The following is a 17,682-nucleotide window of genomic DNA, read 5'->3' as shown; positions in this document are numbered from 1 at the left end:
TTTAATAGTAATTTGAAATCCTGCTTAATATTCAGGTCAACTTTTATATTACTAATTTAAAAAAAAACAATTTTTAGAAAGTTGCCATTTTCCTGTCTACACTAAATGGGCTTTTCTGCCAGTGTCAAAAGACTGCTGATAGCTCCCCTGGAGTGAGATTTGGATTGCCCTAGACAATGGACAAAGGGCTTGGGTGTGGAGAGGCATTTTATTCCATTAACAGGATGGCCTGGGGAGGGGCTGTGCCTGACCCCTCCCTGAGCTTCAAAGGATGCCTACGCTGTGAGATGGGGGTAACACTTAGACCTGTCTCCCTTTTGTCTTGCAAGCCAGCGTGGCTTCAAATCCAGTGGGAGGGGAAGATGCCCCAGAACTGGTCTGGAGTGACTACAAGGGAGGGTTTGCCCATTTCCTTAGCCACACCTCTGGGTGGCCTCAGGGAGCTCTGACCAGGAGAAGAAGAGTTCTGCCATGTTGATTTTAGGGAGCAAGGGGTACTGTGGGATATTGTTGGACTTGGCCCAATTTTGGCAGGTTCATCCCTAAACTTTTTGCCTTGTCCTAGCTTTTACTGTGATCTGGTGTTTGTGATTTTAGGCCTCTGAGCACTTTAGCACTGTGGTCCAGTGTAAAGTGCTTGCACGCTCTGTGTACATTTGGTAAGGTTAGCCTGCCCTCCCATAGGAATGCATTGGGGATTCCCTGATAAGTGTGTAGGTGGTAATTTCTGGGATGGGAGGAGCAGCGTGATCGAGTTTAGTATGTATGGAATTGTCATCATAAATGCTGCGCAATGGTGTGCGCATATTTATTATGACTATTTGAGAAATGCCACTTTTAGAAGTTGGCCTTTCTGTGTGCTATGTGTCTGCCTGCCTGATGAGAATTGCATGTTTGGCTTGTGAGTGACAGGAAGCTGGGAGGTGTGTGTGGCTCCAGGAGAGGCAGGGTGAGTCAGCACTAGGCTGAATGGGACATCTGCTTGGGAGTAGTGGGAGGAGTAATCCCCTGATCATGAGGAGGACTGTGCCCAGCCTGTACAATTCTGGCTCCGCCCCCTGTGGTGTGTCTGATCACCTAGCTCTCACCTGACAAAGGGGAAGAGGAGCTTGGAAAACAAAGTGCTCCAACTCCCCCCTGAACCAGTTGCATCTGGTTCCTCCAAGCCCTGCACTGCAGACAAAGAGATTGTGTGGTATAAATATAGGGGCTGTGACCCCATGAATTGGTTCTGTTTTGTGCTGGTGCTGTTCCTAGACTTGCTGGGGACTCGGTGCTGCTGGGGGCCCAGGTGGAACCGCCACAGAGACTTGCCTCCCTGCTGGAGGGCCCTGTGTGCTGGCCTCCCTGGGCCCAACTATACCCCAGGAACTCCGCACTGGACTTTGTACTTAGCGCCTTGTAAGCGCTTTACTTTATCCTGAAGAGGAGCGTTGCAGCTTTATTCCTTTGCTCGAGGACGAGAGGAGCAGCTTGTTACAATTTGCAGCGTTTAGGTGCTACTAAGCAGAGGGAATCCCGATGTGGGGTTTCCCAATGTTGTAGCCCAACAGAGCGGGAGCCTTCCACGCTTTATGCATTTTTAACAGCGGGTGCCCACCCCCCGTTTCTGCTGGATATGGTATTGCTGGCAGGTGCCTCCCACATCTGTGCTCTTTATCATATGCGTGTGCCTACCCCGCTTTCTGCCGTGAATGGGAGCGGGTGCCCACGCCGCAATTCTCTATAATTGAAGCGGGAGCCCACCTTGTGTATCACTGCCACGGCCCGATGAAGACAAGCCGCAGGACTGCTGTCAGCGCGACCCCGAAGCCAGGAGGGTCCGCCTGACTGTACGTGGGGCCTGCGTGCAGTCTTGAGGGCTCCATTTCCACCCCTTCTGCCACTGCCGACAGGAGCAGAGAGGTCCAGGTGAGCGCCGTCCTGCCGAGGAGATGAGGAGAAAGAGGCGAGGCCCCCAGGAGCAGTGCCGGTTAGGGCACACTGACGGTGCCCTTCTCAGCGGTACCAGAGGAGCGCCATGCCCCACGGAGAGCCCAGGTGAGTGGGGCTCCAGGATGGTCCTGTAGGTGCCTCTCGAGGCACATTGCCGGTGCTTACCTGTCCTGAGCGGACCCAGAGGAGAGCGGGCCACTCCAACATGGGCTACATTGTTGTTAGGGCCCCCTGGGGGTCCAGAGGGCCCAGGGGGGCGCGTGCCTCTTCCATTTTTGCTATCTGTACAGCTGCCCCGCCTGCTAGAGGGCAGCTGCATCATGGAGGCACTTTTGTTTTCTAAGAGTCCCGGAGTGGGGCTCAGATGGAAGGTGTAGTACCAGTACCATACTTATACTATAACAGAAGTGACTGTGGGTCTAGAGGAGAGGAATGTCTATGTGTGCCTTAATGGTTCTGTATGTGCCTCAAGTATGGAGCATACAACCGGATATCTACACAGTGTGAAAGAGTATCCATCAGTTACTCATCCTCTACCGCCCTTTCATCATCTGGACCACTTCACAGAGTGGGGAGTCCATGTTGCAACCACCTCAAAAGATTGTTGTGAAATGGTTAATTACAATGGTAATAGGACTCAAGTGGTCAGTGGTAGGTATGTATTGTAACTGGAAGCAGTGCATGAAGTGAAAAAGAAAAAGAAAAGTGCTCTTATTAAAATTGGAGAGTGAACGCAATATTCACTTTATTCTGTAGCCGTCCACTTCCAAAAGGATAAAAACAATTAAGTGCAAATAGGTCAGTAGATTAAACAAATGACTACTGACTAGATCTTTTGGTCGACATGTTTCTGCGGGAATTAAAGATCCACCAGGGTATCTACCGCTTCTTCAGGACTCAATGAATATTTGCTACTGCTCAAAAGATTAATAATATGTGTACAATTAAAGTACCAGTACCATCTTTCCAACGTTGGGGGCACAGTTGAGAGTTAGAGATCCCCAGTGAAGGCCCCGAGGACCCAGTAGTGCCAGGGCTGATGATTTGATTCCCAGCTGCGCCGCACCAGCGTGGGCAGCTGCAACGTTTTGGCATAATTGTTTTACAGAGTCCCAGTCGGTCTCTCAGGGCATAGTCGGTACCAATGTCTAATTTTCTTCTTCACAGCTGCACGGCAATTAGCATCAGCTGCAACGTTTAGGTCTGCGCAATGGCACACTTGTGAATTCTGCTGCATTGGCAGCCGCCCTGACATTTGGGACATAGGGCGTTTGAGCCCTCTAAGAAGGCCAGTTGGCCAGGGGCGACTGTTAGGTTAATCGGGCTCCAGGTCCTAATCTGATTTATGTGATGCCCATGAAATGTGATTCATATACTGTGATTTATGCACCGTAATTGATGCCTCTAATGTGGTTTATGTTAATGAGGTGATTTGCATACTGGAGTTTATGCTAGTGAGATTATTCTCCTCTGTGATTTATGCCTAATGTGATTTATGATTAGGATGTTCTTGTCTAATACGTTTAGACGTGTGAGGTTATGGTCTAATATGTTTAGGCTTAGGAGGTTGGCGCAGAATATATTTCATGCCTAATGTGATACTGTGCACAATATGAGTTATGTTGCCAGATAATGCTGAGTACAGTGTTTGCCAGTAATTACTGGTTGTGTGCTACGTTTATTATTGGTTCTACATCTACTATTTTCACTTTGTGATGGTTCTGACGGTGGCCCAATTGGCCCTGTCATGTGTATGTAATCCCCGGTAAATATTGCCTAGTGCCAATTGGCACAGTGTATATTGTGTGATTACTATTCTAATGTGTGTTATGATAATACAAAGGCTATTTTTATATATAAACCTTGTGTGGAGTTCCTTTTGTGGTGTGCCTAGTATGTTGCTGCTGTGTGTGTGTTGTGCAAACGCTTTACACATTGCCTCCGGGATAAGCCTGACTGCTCGTGCCAAGCTACCAAGGGGGTGAGCAGGGGTTATCTTTGGCATGTAACTCCCTTGCCCTGACTAGAGTGGTGGTTTCTGCCTGGCTTTGGTGCAAGCCTTAGCCAACCAGAAATCCCGTTTCTAACAGATAGCATCAGTAGAACACACAGGAAGTGCTGCAAATTAGGGTAGTGTCGCCCCTGGGAACTTTTGCCCCATTGCTTAGAGTCTCCAGGAGTTTCCCTCACCCACAGGCTGGCACTAAGCATAAATGTTGCACTCCCAGTGCCCTTCCCAGAACACTCTGGACCCTGATGATACCTGGATCCATTCAAGTCTTGAACCCAGGACCCTAAAAGTGACTTCAAGAGTCAGTTGGCTGACTTTCTGTATGAGGTACAGGGACGCAACAAACTTCCAGAGGCCTCTCTCCAAGCAAGTGCCCAGCTGGCCAGTTCTAACTGGACCTACTCTCTCTTCTGCTGCTGTGCTCTGTCGGAGTGAGTCATAACTCCCAAGCGGTGCTCCCCCGTACCCCAACCCCCACCCTCGACCCTAGACTCTTGACTGGTGTTTGAGTGAACTTTTCCTGTTCAAACTGCAAAAACTGAGACTTAGAAACTTTTTGCCAACATTTCCTCCAAACAACCAGCAGGAGACAGGGACCGCCATCGACAATGAATCACCAGTCTGATTCAAATTGCTGGATTGCCCCACAGAAGGAGATCTGACTTCCAGAAAAAATTCTGAATGTCCAAACATAGACATCCTAATCGGGACTGACACCCAGCAGCCTCCCAGGAACGGGCTCCTGCTTAGAGCTTTCCTGCCTTTAGAGGTAACTGCACCAGGACCCTACTCTTCAGGGTCCCACCATCTTCAAGCCCTGCTTTGGATCAAGCTTGCAGCTTGCCCCGCTGATGACTTATGGATGACCACTTTTTCTCCATAAAAGTTGAAGGTAAACTTTCCAGCAGGGTGAACCTGGTCTCTGTATCCAGCTTGCGCTTCATCGCGGTCAGCTTTAACTTTTGACTATGACCACCATCTAGTGCAACCAGATAACCATGGTTGGTGCTTTTTGGTGCTATTTTTAATTCAAACTTGTAAAATTCATATTGCTGGTTTCAACTTATTGGATTTTTGTCATTTTTATGTCAGGCTTTCAGAGGGCTAAGCATGGGGTTACTTAGTGAGTGTTATGGTTCACCCTGACAAGCGTTGTGGTTATTATTTGAGGGGGGTTCTTACCCCCACCCAACTAGTATTCCAGTTTCTTACAACTAGCATTTCTCTTCATAATATCTGCCATCTGCACCAAATTGATACATAAAATATGAAATTAACATTTCTCTTCATGATGTCCGCTATCTCTGATAGATTAACAAGAAAAAAGAAAAGATTAAAAAGCACTATTTTAAAATCAGTTCATTGATCTAATAGTTCTTAACTAGTCCTTCAGATTTAAAAGAAATTCATATACTCTTCATAATAATGTTGAACAATAAATCTTCTTGCATTTGCACTATGCAATCATAAGTTATTAGAAATTGCAATACATAAGCAGATATGAAACTTATTATTGTGGGTCAATCCACATTTACATTCTCTATTTCATTCATTTTTGTCATCTCAGTACTACGTTCTATAGTCTATGTACCATAAATATACTTGCAATCTTCAATTTAAACTGCTATAACCTTCAAGTAAATAACTATTGAACATATTTAAATGTAGTGAATGGTACATTTCTACAAATGTGAGTGATTGAAAAACAATTCACTAACATTGTTCTCCCAATCGCATGATTAACTAGTTGTAGATAAAATAGTAGTTGATTGTGAAATCCAAACACAAATCCGAAGAGTCAAAAGTATATCATCAGCAAAGAAACTTAGGTACGTGATGTAATCAAAACCTCTATTAACTCAATCACATAACCTCTCAATCACTGCAAAACAAAATCATGACAAAGCAAATAAAAGCCTATTATCACAGCTGTAGGTTTGGGATTCCATCATTAGAAAAGCTATTCCTGTCAACCAAAAAACAAATTGGGTCCTAAATCATGAAGGTTCTGATAATTGCTTTACCAGTGGTAATATGTCTTAAAGTGAGTAGGGAAGGCAATACAATATCCCCTTCCAGGTTTCGCTATTGCTTTTATTTAAAAGAAAATTGGTAAACTCTTCTTAACAATGCTGAACAATAATTCTGATTGGATTTGCACTATACAATTGTGAGTTGTATTAGAAATTGTAATACATAAACAGATATTAAACGTATTGTTGGTTATTCTCATAATTCACCTTCACATCCTCGATTTCATTCCTTTTTGTCATCTCAGTAGTACTTTTTGTAGTAGATGTACCATAAATATACTTGCAATTTGTCCCAAATTTTAATTTAAACTGCTATAACCTAAAGGAAAAAAACTATTGAACTTATTTAAGTGTGGCGAATCCTACATTTCTACAAACGAGAGTGATTTAAAAATAACTCACCAACTTTGTTCTCTCAATCACATGAATAACTAGTAATTCCATTGGAAATCCAAACACAAATCTGAAGATTCAAAAAAGTATATCGTCCTCAAAGAAACTTAAGTAAGTGATGTAATCAAAACCTCTATTAACTCATTCACATATTCTCTCAATCATTGGGAAAAAACATTCATGACTATGCAAATATAAAACCAGTATCACAGATGTCAATTTAGTATTACCACATTAGAAAAGCTATTTCAATCTGACAAAAAACAAATCTGGCCTTAAATCATGAAGGTTCTCAAATTGCTTCAGCAATGGTAACATTTCTTAAAGTGTGAAAGAAATGCTGTACAATATTCCCTTCCAGGTTTCTTTGCTTTTATTTTCACCCAATGTACATGAAACCATTATGCATTTTCTAGTGATTTGTCCAACATATAGTCTCAGATGTAAATTCCCTAAGATTGAAGTTAGGCAGCACGGGGCACACAGTAAAAGCACATATCATATGAAAGATCAATACAGTGTAGGTAATTTTATGTAGCCAGCCTGTCGGAAGTGAAGCAGGCTCTTAAAGTTGGGATATTGATTACGGAATTGTGCCAGCAGTTTTTTTTATTTTATTTTGTTAAAGACTTAAAGTAAAATGAAATACTACTTTAGGGCCTTTAAAATAGTGATTTAACTCGACCCTAATCATAGGATTGATTTTTTCTTGCTTTTTGGCGTTAATGGTGCGGTCTTATCAATGTTTCTTTTAATGTAAACTAATGTACATTTTTTTATTGTTGCTTGTTTTATAAGTTCAAAACCGATCATGGTATTGAATTGACAGTGAAGAGTAGAATGATCCTAGCGGTGAGATTCACAATAGTATTTTTGTCAGTAAAAGTACTTTTACAGCAGAAAAAAACTCATTTACGCATCCAGGAATCACAAAAGAATGACTGACATGTGTATGTGAAGTTACTGCCCTGCAGTAGATTTCTCACCCACATGGGTAGAGATTTCCACAGTAGTAAATTGCACACAGGAGGATGGAAATCGTCATTACAAGGCATGGTTTTCTTTGTAAGTTTGTGAATAGTCACACATAAATATGATGATGGGCATTCACAATGCCTATCCAACCCCTTTCCAACATGAAAATGGTCAGAAATTTACTCCAGCAACTCCCCTTCAACTATGAAAATGGGACTGGCCTTTTTTACGCAGACAAATGTTTTTACCATAAAGAAACACGCATTGGCATAGCCAATAGGTCTTGCCTTTGGGACCTTACAAGTGTTTAGTTATCCAGCACAATATCCTTGGTGCTACAACATCAAGTGTCGCATGGCTAAACACTTAGAAGGTCTCAAAGGCGAGACCTATTGGCTATGCCAATGCTTGTTCAGTCAACTATGCACATATGATCAGACAAAATGCCAACACTCATAGTGTGCTGGTGCCAAGGGCTGAAGTAGGCTGATCCATTGCACCATGCTCTATGCTCTGGTGAGCGATAGCAAAATGTGAATAACAACTGCACTTTCAAATCGATGAAGATGACTGCCCAAATCCCATTTTTATGTTATGTATATATTGTATGATTTTGTGTCGACGGTGGTACTAGACTGGCGATTGACCCCAAAACTGCCTTGTCCTTAAAATCAAAGCATTTAAATCTGCTTCTTAAACCATTTTCGAGAAGTCTTCCTCTCAGAAAATTAATTTCTTCGAGGCTGGGACTTATCTTTCATTAATCTGGATTTTCATGGGCAAACCCGTGGTTTGGTGCCTCTGGAGGAATATGGCGAGAGAACAGAGTTTTAGATTAACGACTCCCTTTCGAGAGGAGCCTTGTATACACTGAAAACAACTGTTTTTCTTATAGCAAGGTGATGTTTAGGTCCGGATACCAACGGTTATAATATGTCCGCCTGTGCTGCCCCTCTCGTCTGACCAGTCTCCTGGCGGTGGCGCTCCGTGTGCTGGTGTCAGTGAGCCTGAGTACAATGACAATAAAGGACCATAGCTTACAAAGATTCAATGGACACAGCTGAGCATATAAAACTACTTATAGTTCATCAATCTGTTCCGGGGCGAGGGCGCTATCACTTCCGGCAGAGCAGAGGGTGGGACCAGGTGTGTTTCCCGGGGCCGGATGTTTTAGCTCTCTCTAGCCAATCGCCCTCCAGTAGGATCGTAACTTGGTCTGTCAATTTTTACAACTGGTCGTCTAACAACTGTGCCGTGCTTTCAGTTTCATTTGGGTGCGAAAAGGAAGGCAACCATAAACGGGTTTCATAGGTGGTGCTATGGCAAGTGGGAGGTAAGAACTGCACACAGGGACACCTCCCATCTCATTCGGGAGAGTTGGAAGTGTGTGCGAATGGAAACTGACAACAGCCATAACTCTAAAATGGCATTAGTTGGCTTCATAACATGTTGAGTCAGTTGAAGTGAGCTAGGATCGCAACTCCCAGAAGGCACTTAGTTTTTACAGGTACGGTCCGACACACATAGCAACAACATGCAGATGTAGGCATACACTGAATTGGAGAGCATGACTTTAATTTTCAAGCGTGACAGTAAACCTTTTGCAGTTTTCTACTTCAGTTCGACTGGTGTAATGATTATCCAGTGCACAGCTCTCAAGTTTCCAATGTGCGCACCTCGCGCGTCAGCAAGGGGAGGGGGCCTGCGCCGGATTCCCTTGCGGGAGCGAGCAGCATGGCGTGATAATTGCTAACATATGGCACCGCTGCTCGCTCCCACAAGGGAATCTCCAAACGTGCACGCGTTGCCATTGAAAGCAATGCAACGCGTTCACGTTTTTGCCTGAAAAAGTGAAGCGATGGCTAAAGGCATTTTTCCTAAGCAGCGCATGCGCGCTGCGTAGGCGAGACCTAAAAAAGTTACAAGTGTACATTTGCACAGCGGGCACCATTCGCCGGTGTTGAATGAGCTCTGTTTAGATTTTCACACAGTGTGAATAGGTGCCACTGGGTGATGCCACATGATAATCCTTGCTGTCACACATTCCTTGTGCTTGCAATATCGACTTTTGTTGTTTACACATTTCACCAGTACAGGACGCTTCATTAAACAATACTTTACAGTCTTTGGAAAGATTACAAAGAAAGCAGCAACAAATGTTTTTTTGGGACTCGCATAGCATGAGTGAAAAGATGGTGTATTAACAATATATTTGCATGGCCCTACCAGCATTAGCAATTTTGTGCACTAGAGTCTATGGAGTGGATTGAGCTGAGGGCACCAGTATTAACTTCCAAGCCTGTTCCAAGCCTGTTATTAGATTTTGAAAAGCTGCTAAAGGGGTTTGTACTGCAAACAGCCGTTTAAAGGCTATGGGGCCTATTTCGATGCGGTCGGAAACAACAGTTCTGACCGCATCCAAATGTCCAGTTCAGATTCCTTTCCGACTGACCCATTATGATGGTTTGGTCAGAAAGGAATCCAAACGGGCTTTCCGAATGGCTTCTGACAGGCTCGGAGAGCAAGTCTGCCATTCAGAAAGGGGCCAGTAATCCCAAAGGCGGCTCTTTCATCCTGAGGGATTACGATGGTGGATTCCCACAGCCTTTCTGTGCCCGCCTTTCCGCCACTGAAAGGCTGCCGGATACGTCACAACACCAATATCTGGACAGTTTTATTCTTCAAAAATTGTCAACAAGGAGGAGCTTGGCGGGCATCCGAGATGGCCGCGTGAGCACAGCGCTCCCCGGACCCCCGCCACTCCCGGCATGATATCCTGAACTTATCCTGACTTTTTACGAGGATTTGTGTAGAGGACACTGGGCTGATTGCCCTGGACTTTTTGGAATTCGATTTGGACCCGGGGTTCCGGAGTTACGTCGATTCGAACTTTCGTGCTCCACCCTCGAGGTACGCCCGGGACTGGGTGAGGCTCAGTGGCCGTCTTGAAGTTGAACAACAACGGCAGGGGGATTCGACTTGTGGGTCCCCCTCTTAAGTTTCGGTTTCGTTTCTGCCTCAGACTGAGACATCTGGCAGAGGAGCCTGGCCTGGGCTGCAATCGGGGCACGGAACGGCTTTCGGGCCTTTGGCTGGCTTATTCTACTATCTGTTTGCCCTCCTACTAGTGGTACCCTAGCTGCGGTTCTTTGGTCCCAAGGCCCTACTGTCCTGTGGCCATTCCATCAAGCCTGGTTCATCACCTGGTGACGCAGTTCTGATATGGCGGGCAGAGGGGACCGAGAGACACGGAAGACCAAGACGCCCCTGCGTGGGGGCCCGGTCCAGTCTAACGTTATGGACCGCTACACCCATTCCAAGGGGTCCCCCGGAGCCGCCCTGCCCGGATCAAGTAATGCTGATCTCACTGTGGATGCGTCAACGGAGCCTTCCTTGCAGGACATCATGGGCGCCATTTCTGCTATGAAGGAGACGATAGGCCAACAATATGAAGCTTTGGCCCACAAAATCGATACCGTGGCCATTGATGTGAACTTGATTCGTGCTGACCTGTCGAAAACCAATGAGAAGGTCAAGTCACTGGATCTCAAGTCATCCAGTCTCACGGAGGATGTTTCGGAGATACAGACGGAGATCGGAGATCGGCAACCTTCGCAGGGTGAACGACTTCATGACCCGGCGCTTGGAGGACTTTGAGAACAGGGCGCGTCGCTGTAATGTGCGCGTGGTCGGAGTTCCGGAGAATCCAGAACCTCACTCTGTTGATCTCCTTGTTGAGGACTTGATCCAGAACCACCTCTCTCCGTCTGGTCTGACCAAGTTTTTCGCTGTGGAACGTGCCCATCGTGTTCCGGGGGGCAAGGGTAAACCAGGTGCCCCGCCGAGGCCTATTGTTGCGAAACTCTTCCATTATAGGGATCGGGACGCTATCCTGCAAGCATCGCTTGTGAAGGGCCCGGTGGCCTTTGAGAACGCCACGGTGAACTTCTATCCGGACTTTTCTCAACAGGTCCAGAGACAGCGTATGGGCTTCCGTGATGTCAAGAAACGTCTCCGAGACATGGGGCTTCGCTACGCCATGCTTTTTCCGACCAGGCTGCGCGTTGAGTACAACGACCGAACCTTCTTCTTTGATCGGCCTGATTCTGTAAATGACTGGATGGACTCTCTGCCTGATCGATCTCCTGGGACTGAGTCCGCCGCCCACCCGGGTGGTGCTGAGGGTGGTGTGGAGAGCTGAACAATCCGCCTACGCCTGGGCCCTCGAATAGAGTAAACTCTTCAGGGATTTAATGCCTCAGTGCCTCTACTGTTTGTGTATTCTCCTCATTATCTGTCTTACTCGGGGTGGCGGGTGGGCCGGAGCCTTTCCTCCTCCGGGGTTCTTTTTGTAGAATGGGGGTTCTTGGGCGACAGGCACACTGCATGTTGGGGTGGCTATTTAGCATTTTGCAGGGGTGCAGGGTGGGGGGTGTTTTCTTGATTGTTGGGGGGTGGGTGGTTGGGATGTTCGATGTTTTTGTGTTATGTTTTCAAGGCGAATCAATCTGGCTTCTACTCCTTTTTATGTCATGCTCATTGCGGGGGGGTTTCGGGGTTGCTGTGTGGGATGGGGGGTAGCGGGTTGAGGCTTGTTTCGTGGAATGTTAATGGTCTGGGAGATCGCATTAAGCGGAGTGTGGTGTTAAAATTTCTACGCCGTTTATCTCCTGATATTGTTTTCTTGCAGGAAACTCATTTGGTGGGCAATGCTTGTCGTGCGATGAATAGGTGGGGATATCGCCTTGCTGCACATTCGGGGTTTACCACGGGTTCCAGGGGGGTGGGTATCCTTGTTCGGGCTTCCCTCCCCCTAGCCATTGATGATGTGATCCTTGATGACCGGGGGCGTTATGCTGTCCTCGTGGGTCGCTATGAAGGTCGTACCCTCTCCTTGTTTACTGTTTATGTGCCCCCCGGCCTACAGACTTCTACCTTTTCCGATTTGGGCCGTGTGTTGTTGGACCTTCCTGATAGCACTCTTTTTCTTGCAGGCGATTTTAATTCTGTGGTCTCCGGTCTACAAGATCGCTACCCCCCTAGGGATACTCCTTTAGCCCAACAGTGGTTAGGTGGGTTTTTGGATACGTTTGGTTTGGTGGATTGCTGGAGGCTCCTGCATCCTACCCAGCTTCAATACACTTTCCATTCGGGGGCCCATGGGAGTCTGTCTAGACTGGATTATTTCCTGATGCCCGCGGCGCAGACGCCGGCGGTGCGTGAGATCAGACACCTCCCCCGGGGCATCTCCGATCATTCTCCGCTCTGGCTTTGTTTTGAGTTAGGGGTGGAGGCGGTGGGCCGAGTGGCTCCTATTAACCCCTGGTATATTGCCTCCCCTGAGACCCGAAACCTTTTGACTAAGTCTTTCGATGCTTACTTTTTGGACAACGAGGGGTCGGTTTCCTCGGCAGTATCCCTATGGGAGGCCTTTAAAACAGTGATTCGTGGGCAGGCCCTCTCTCTAATTGCTGAATCCAAGAAGGCTAGGAATCGGGAGGTGGTGGACCTTGAGATAGAGATTGCGGAGAGGGAGGCCGACTTAGAGTCTGAGATCACCTCTGATAAACTCCACGCCCTGGGTCTGAAACAATTTGCTTATAAAACCTTGGTCACGGATGCGGCTAGACTGATGTTCCGGGAACAGCAGGGTCGTCTGTATGATGTGGGGGACAAAGCGGGTAAATTGTTGGCATGGTTGGATAAGAAAGAGAGAGCGAATCGTGTGGTGCCTGTGATTCAGTCGTCAAATGGTGTCGGAGTGACAGACCCGGTTGGAATAGTTGAATGTTTTGCTGAGTATTTTCGTGTGGTGTATACCCCTGTGTCTGGACGGGATGTGGCTGACTCTCGCCTTTTGTTGCTCGATATAGCTTTGCCCAGTGTTTCCGATCTGGACCGTGTCTCGTTGGAGTCCCCTTTTACTACGGATGAAATAGCGACTGCCATTCGTTCGCTCCGTTCGGGCAAGGCCTTGGGCCCGAACGGGTTGCCAATTGAGCTGTACAAGCTATGCCCTGACAAGGTAGCGCCCTATCTTCGTGCCATGTTTTTGGAGTCCCGGGAACGGGGTATTCTCCCGTATGACCAGCGTCTTGCTACGATAGTCGTAATTCCGAAGGACGGGAAACCGCGGGACCTTTGTTCGTCTTATAGGCCCATTTCCCTGTTAAATGTTGAGCCTAAGGTCCTGGCTAAGCTCCTGGCGACCCGCCTGCTGACGGTAATTGGCGACTTGGTTCATCCGGACCAGTCCGGATTTATCCCACATCGCAACACGGCTCTTAACCTACGTCGTCTTCACGGCGCTGTTGCGAGGGCGGGGCTTCTGACGGAGCCGGCCATTTTGGCCTCGTTAGACGCCTCGATGGCTTTTGACACGGTCGAGTGGCCTTATCTTTGGGCAGCTCTCAAAAAATTTGGTTTTGGACCTGAATTTATTGGATGGGTGAAGTTGTTGTATGTGGAACCCTTAGCGCAAGTGGTGGTGAACGGTAGAGTTTCTGTCCCCTTCAGCCTTGGTAGAGGGACCCGTCAGGGTTGCCCCCTGTCTCCATTGCTTTTCGCGCTGGCCTTGGAACCGTTAGCTGCGTGGTTTCGATGGGAACCTTCCCTCAAAGGGATCCGTTGGTCACCGGACTTTGAAGACCGCGTCTCTCTTTACGCGGACGACATTCTTCTTTATCTTACATCCCCGCGTAAATCTTTGAACGTCTTATTTGATGTTCTTACTTCATTCGGTGCTAACTCGGGCCTTGTTATTAATTGGGCTAAGTCCTGTGTGTATGTTCTTTCGGGTGTTTTGCCCTCTTTGCCGGCCAGATTCCCTATCCAGGTGGTCCAGTCTGGCTTCAAGTATTTAGGGATTTTTATTACCCGGGATTCCTCCCTCCGGTTTGAGCGTAATCTCCTCCCCCCGCTCCTTAGATTGCGACTGGATGTGGCCCAATGGCGTAAGCTACCCCTGTCTCCTCTGGGTAGGGCTGCTCTCTTTAAAATGATGTCTTTGCCGCGGTTCCTCTACGCCCTTCAGAACTCTTTCGACGACATTCCTGCTACTTATTTCAGAGAAATCGAGAGTCTGCAACGACAATTGATTTGGGATGGGCGTCCACGAATAGCCCTTGCGAAACTTACTATCCCTTGGTACGACGGGGGCATGGCGCTCCCCGACATCAAGAGGTACTACTGGGCAGCCCAGCTATCGGCCATTAACCACGCGATGTACTCGCCGGGTCGCAATCCGGCGTTTGAGATGGATAAGCTCCAGTTGCCGGGAGGGGACTTTAATAGAGCGCTATATTCCAGATCGGCCGGGCGCCATCTTGTGGGCCCGTCCAGGGCAGCGGTCAACGTGTGGCGCGCCGCGAATGTGAGTTTGGGATGGGAGAATCGGCTGACGCTGGCGACTCCACTTTATGCTTCTGAACGTTTGGGATGTCTCTGGTCTACTAAGGGCTTTGACCGCTGGGATGTGATTGGGATTTGTAAAGTGGGTGACGTTTGTGTGAATGGTCGCGTGAAATCATTCCAGGCCCTTAAGGCAGAATACGACTTAAGTGATAGAGAGTTTTTCCGGTATCTGCAAGTCCGACATGCCTTGGCCTCGGTTCTGACTCCTGATGTGGCCCTGCCCGAGTCTTCCCCCCTTGAAGATCGTATATTAGATGGACACTTACCCGACAGCACTATCTCGCTCATCTACAAGAAGCTGATTCATAATCGCGCTGATTTATTGGTCCGACTCCGAGAGATGTGGGTGGGTGATGGATTGGAACTGGATGACGAGGACTGGCAGTCGGCACTCTCCTCCCCAAAGGAGGTCGCCATTCCCGCCCGTCTTCGTTTGGTGCAACTTAAGATCCTCCACCGGGTGTATGTGACTGGTCCGCGTCTGGTCGTGATGGGTTTTTCCACGGATGGCTTGTGTAAGCGTGGCTGTGGGATGAGCGCTACCTTTATGCACATACTTTGGGAGTGTCCTGTGGTGGCATCTTATTGGGTGGATGTGCTTGCGATGATGACTGTAGTGACTGGTGTTGACCTGCGGCCTGAGGCCCGACGATGCCTGCTGAATGTGTGGGAACCCTCCGATTACTCTGTGGCCCAGACTAGATGGGCGACCCTGGGTTACATGGTCGCGAAGCGTGACATTGCGCAACTCTGGGGCGCATCCCGACCTCCTGACGTTTCGGTGTGGGAGGACAACATGGACTGGTCCATGTTCCGAGAGAAGACAGTCTACGTGGCTAGGGGCAGGCCGGGGGCGTGGACGAAAATCTGGGGTCAATGGAATGCTTACCGTGGAGAAATTTGCACCCCTCCCTTAGAAAAAAATAAAAATAAATAAATAAATTGTCAACAAAAAGGGATTATTGATGATTGGCTGTACACCTCAGATTTCATTCTCAAGTAGCAATTCCTTTCATAAACTTCTAATGCAGAATGGTATTTTAGAGGCAGATTAAGTTGTAGCAAAGCATGGATGCATATGTTTTTTGGAAGGCTGGAATTTTGAAAAAGCATGGACAGCACTCATTGTGCGGTATCATACAATGCTATTAGCTTCCGGGTGCCTTCGTGAGCCCATAGTCCATTCTAGAATTGCAAATTAATTAATTAATTCATGATCCAAAAATATGCATGCACAGGAACAAAGAGTGCATTTAGGAAACTGACGTTTCAGTCATCTTAGGTGGGAAGCAGTGTGGGCGGAGATGTGCAGAATCTGAAACATTTTTGTTTTTAGTGCTTGTTAAGTTGCCCAGGATGATCAGTGAAGAGGGTCCCATTCTCAGACTGCTAATAAGTCAAAGGATTGTGGGGCATATTAGCAAGCTGAAGTATCGCCGCTTTTTTGGCGAATTGTGCCGAGAAAGCGGCGATACTTTCAGTGCCCTATTAACAAAGGCATGCTAACGCCTGCCTCAAGTCCACTTTGCATGTCAGCGAGAAACATCGCTAATGACATGCAAATTGGGCGTTTCCACGTCCAACCACATGTAAAATGTGGTTGGAGGTGGGAACACCCTATCACCAAGGCAGGCGTTGGGAGAAGAAGACCTGCGATAAACTCGTTTATCGCAGGTCTCCCAACGCCTGCTCTGACCAAGTGTTAAGGCATTGATAACATGGGGGTGTGGATCATAACGCTGAATCCACCCCCCCCATATTATCAAGGCACACATTAGCGCGTGAAAACAACGTTTGTTTTCATGCGCTAATGTTCCATATCGCCGACTATCGTCGGATTTAATTTCGCCTACATGTTGCGCATTGATAATTACGCGCTAACACGGCGAAAAAATCCGGCGATATGGAAATGTGCGATGTGCGTTATATAACGCACATCTAGATAATATGCCCCTGTGTTCTTTCTGTTCCTTCACTAGTGCAGGGAATTCAAAGTCTTTTTTTCGGATCAAGTGACCTTGAAAGAATCACTGAGTTATTTGCTAGTGTTGGCACTGATAGGTTCAGAATCCTGGAGGACACTTATTTTACAGATTGTAGTACAAAGGACAGACACATTTCGCCGGGAAAGGTAAGAATGTGTGGAGTTGATAATGGGTCCTAATGATGAAAAGACACTGTAGACGGAGGCATCAAAGGTTTGTCAACTCATCATAAAGTGTGATATGTGAGATCCTGAATAGAAAAGGGAGGGATTATCTTTGATGGTCTCAATTGTACACACATTTGCACTTACAGGCCTCTCAGCTTTCCTTTTACCTACCACTACCTTGTGCAGTCAAGTCCACAGCCCTACTATTTCTGGGCCATTCTCATTCATGCTGCTCTCACAGCCTACTGCTTGATTTACACCCTCTAACCTAAGCAGTCTGTCACAATCTGTCTTCCAACCACCAGACGTTTGGTCGCCAAAGCCTCCCCAATCTCATACATATGTTGTAATAGCCCAGTTACTTGACTTGTTTTCTCTCTTGTTTGCCGCTTGCTTGCTCTCACTTTGCTGCTCACTGTTAAGTAGGCCCTGCCCCTTGTTCCAGCCAGCTGCACTGCTGACATCAGATACCAGAGCCGGACCTCACATCACAGTGGAGTTTGAGTTGAAAAACTGGCAAATATTCATTGGAATCCTTTTACTATACTGTCAACCCATATATTTCAGCATGAAAGAACAATATTGTGTCATGAAGTTTAATAGGACTTCATATTTTCAATAATTTAGCGAATGCTGTGATGAAGCTTTCTGAGAAACACATGTTGTCATTGCAAAACTGAATCTTAATATTTACTAGGATAAATAAATAACATCCAATTAAAAAAAAATCTTGATGTTTGGGTATTTGCCATAAAGTAATGTAAACTATG

At 47.0% G+C, this 17,682-nt stretch overlaps 1 protein-coding gene across 1 annotated transcript in view; it reads left to right on the top strand.

Moving 5' to 3' along the window:
- Positions 1 to 17,682, top strand: part of CRACD (capping protein inhibiting regulator of actin dynamics) — a 327,835-nt gene that overhangs the window by 126,588 nt on the left and 183,565 nt on the right. The gene's annotated exons all lie outside the window — the stretch shown is intronic.

This window comes from Lissotriton helveticus, chromosome 2_2 (assembly GCF_964261635.1).
Source record: "Lissotriton helveticus chromosome 2_2, aLisHel1.1, whole genome shotgun sequence".
Taxonomy (NCBI): domain Eukaryota; kingdom Metazoa; phylum Chordata; class Amphibia; order Caudata; family Salamandridae; genus Lissotriton; species Lissotriton helveticus.
The sequence above is the reverse complement of the archived record's forward strand: the minus strand, read 5'-3'. Positions and strand labels throughout refer to the sequence as shown.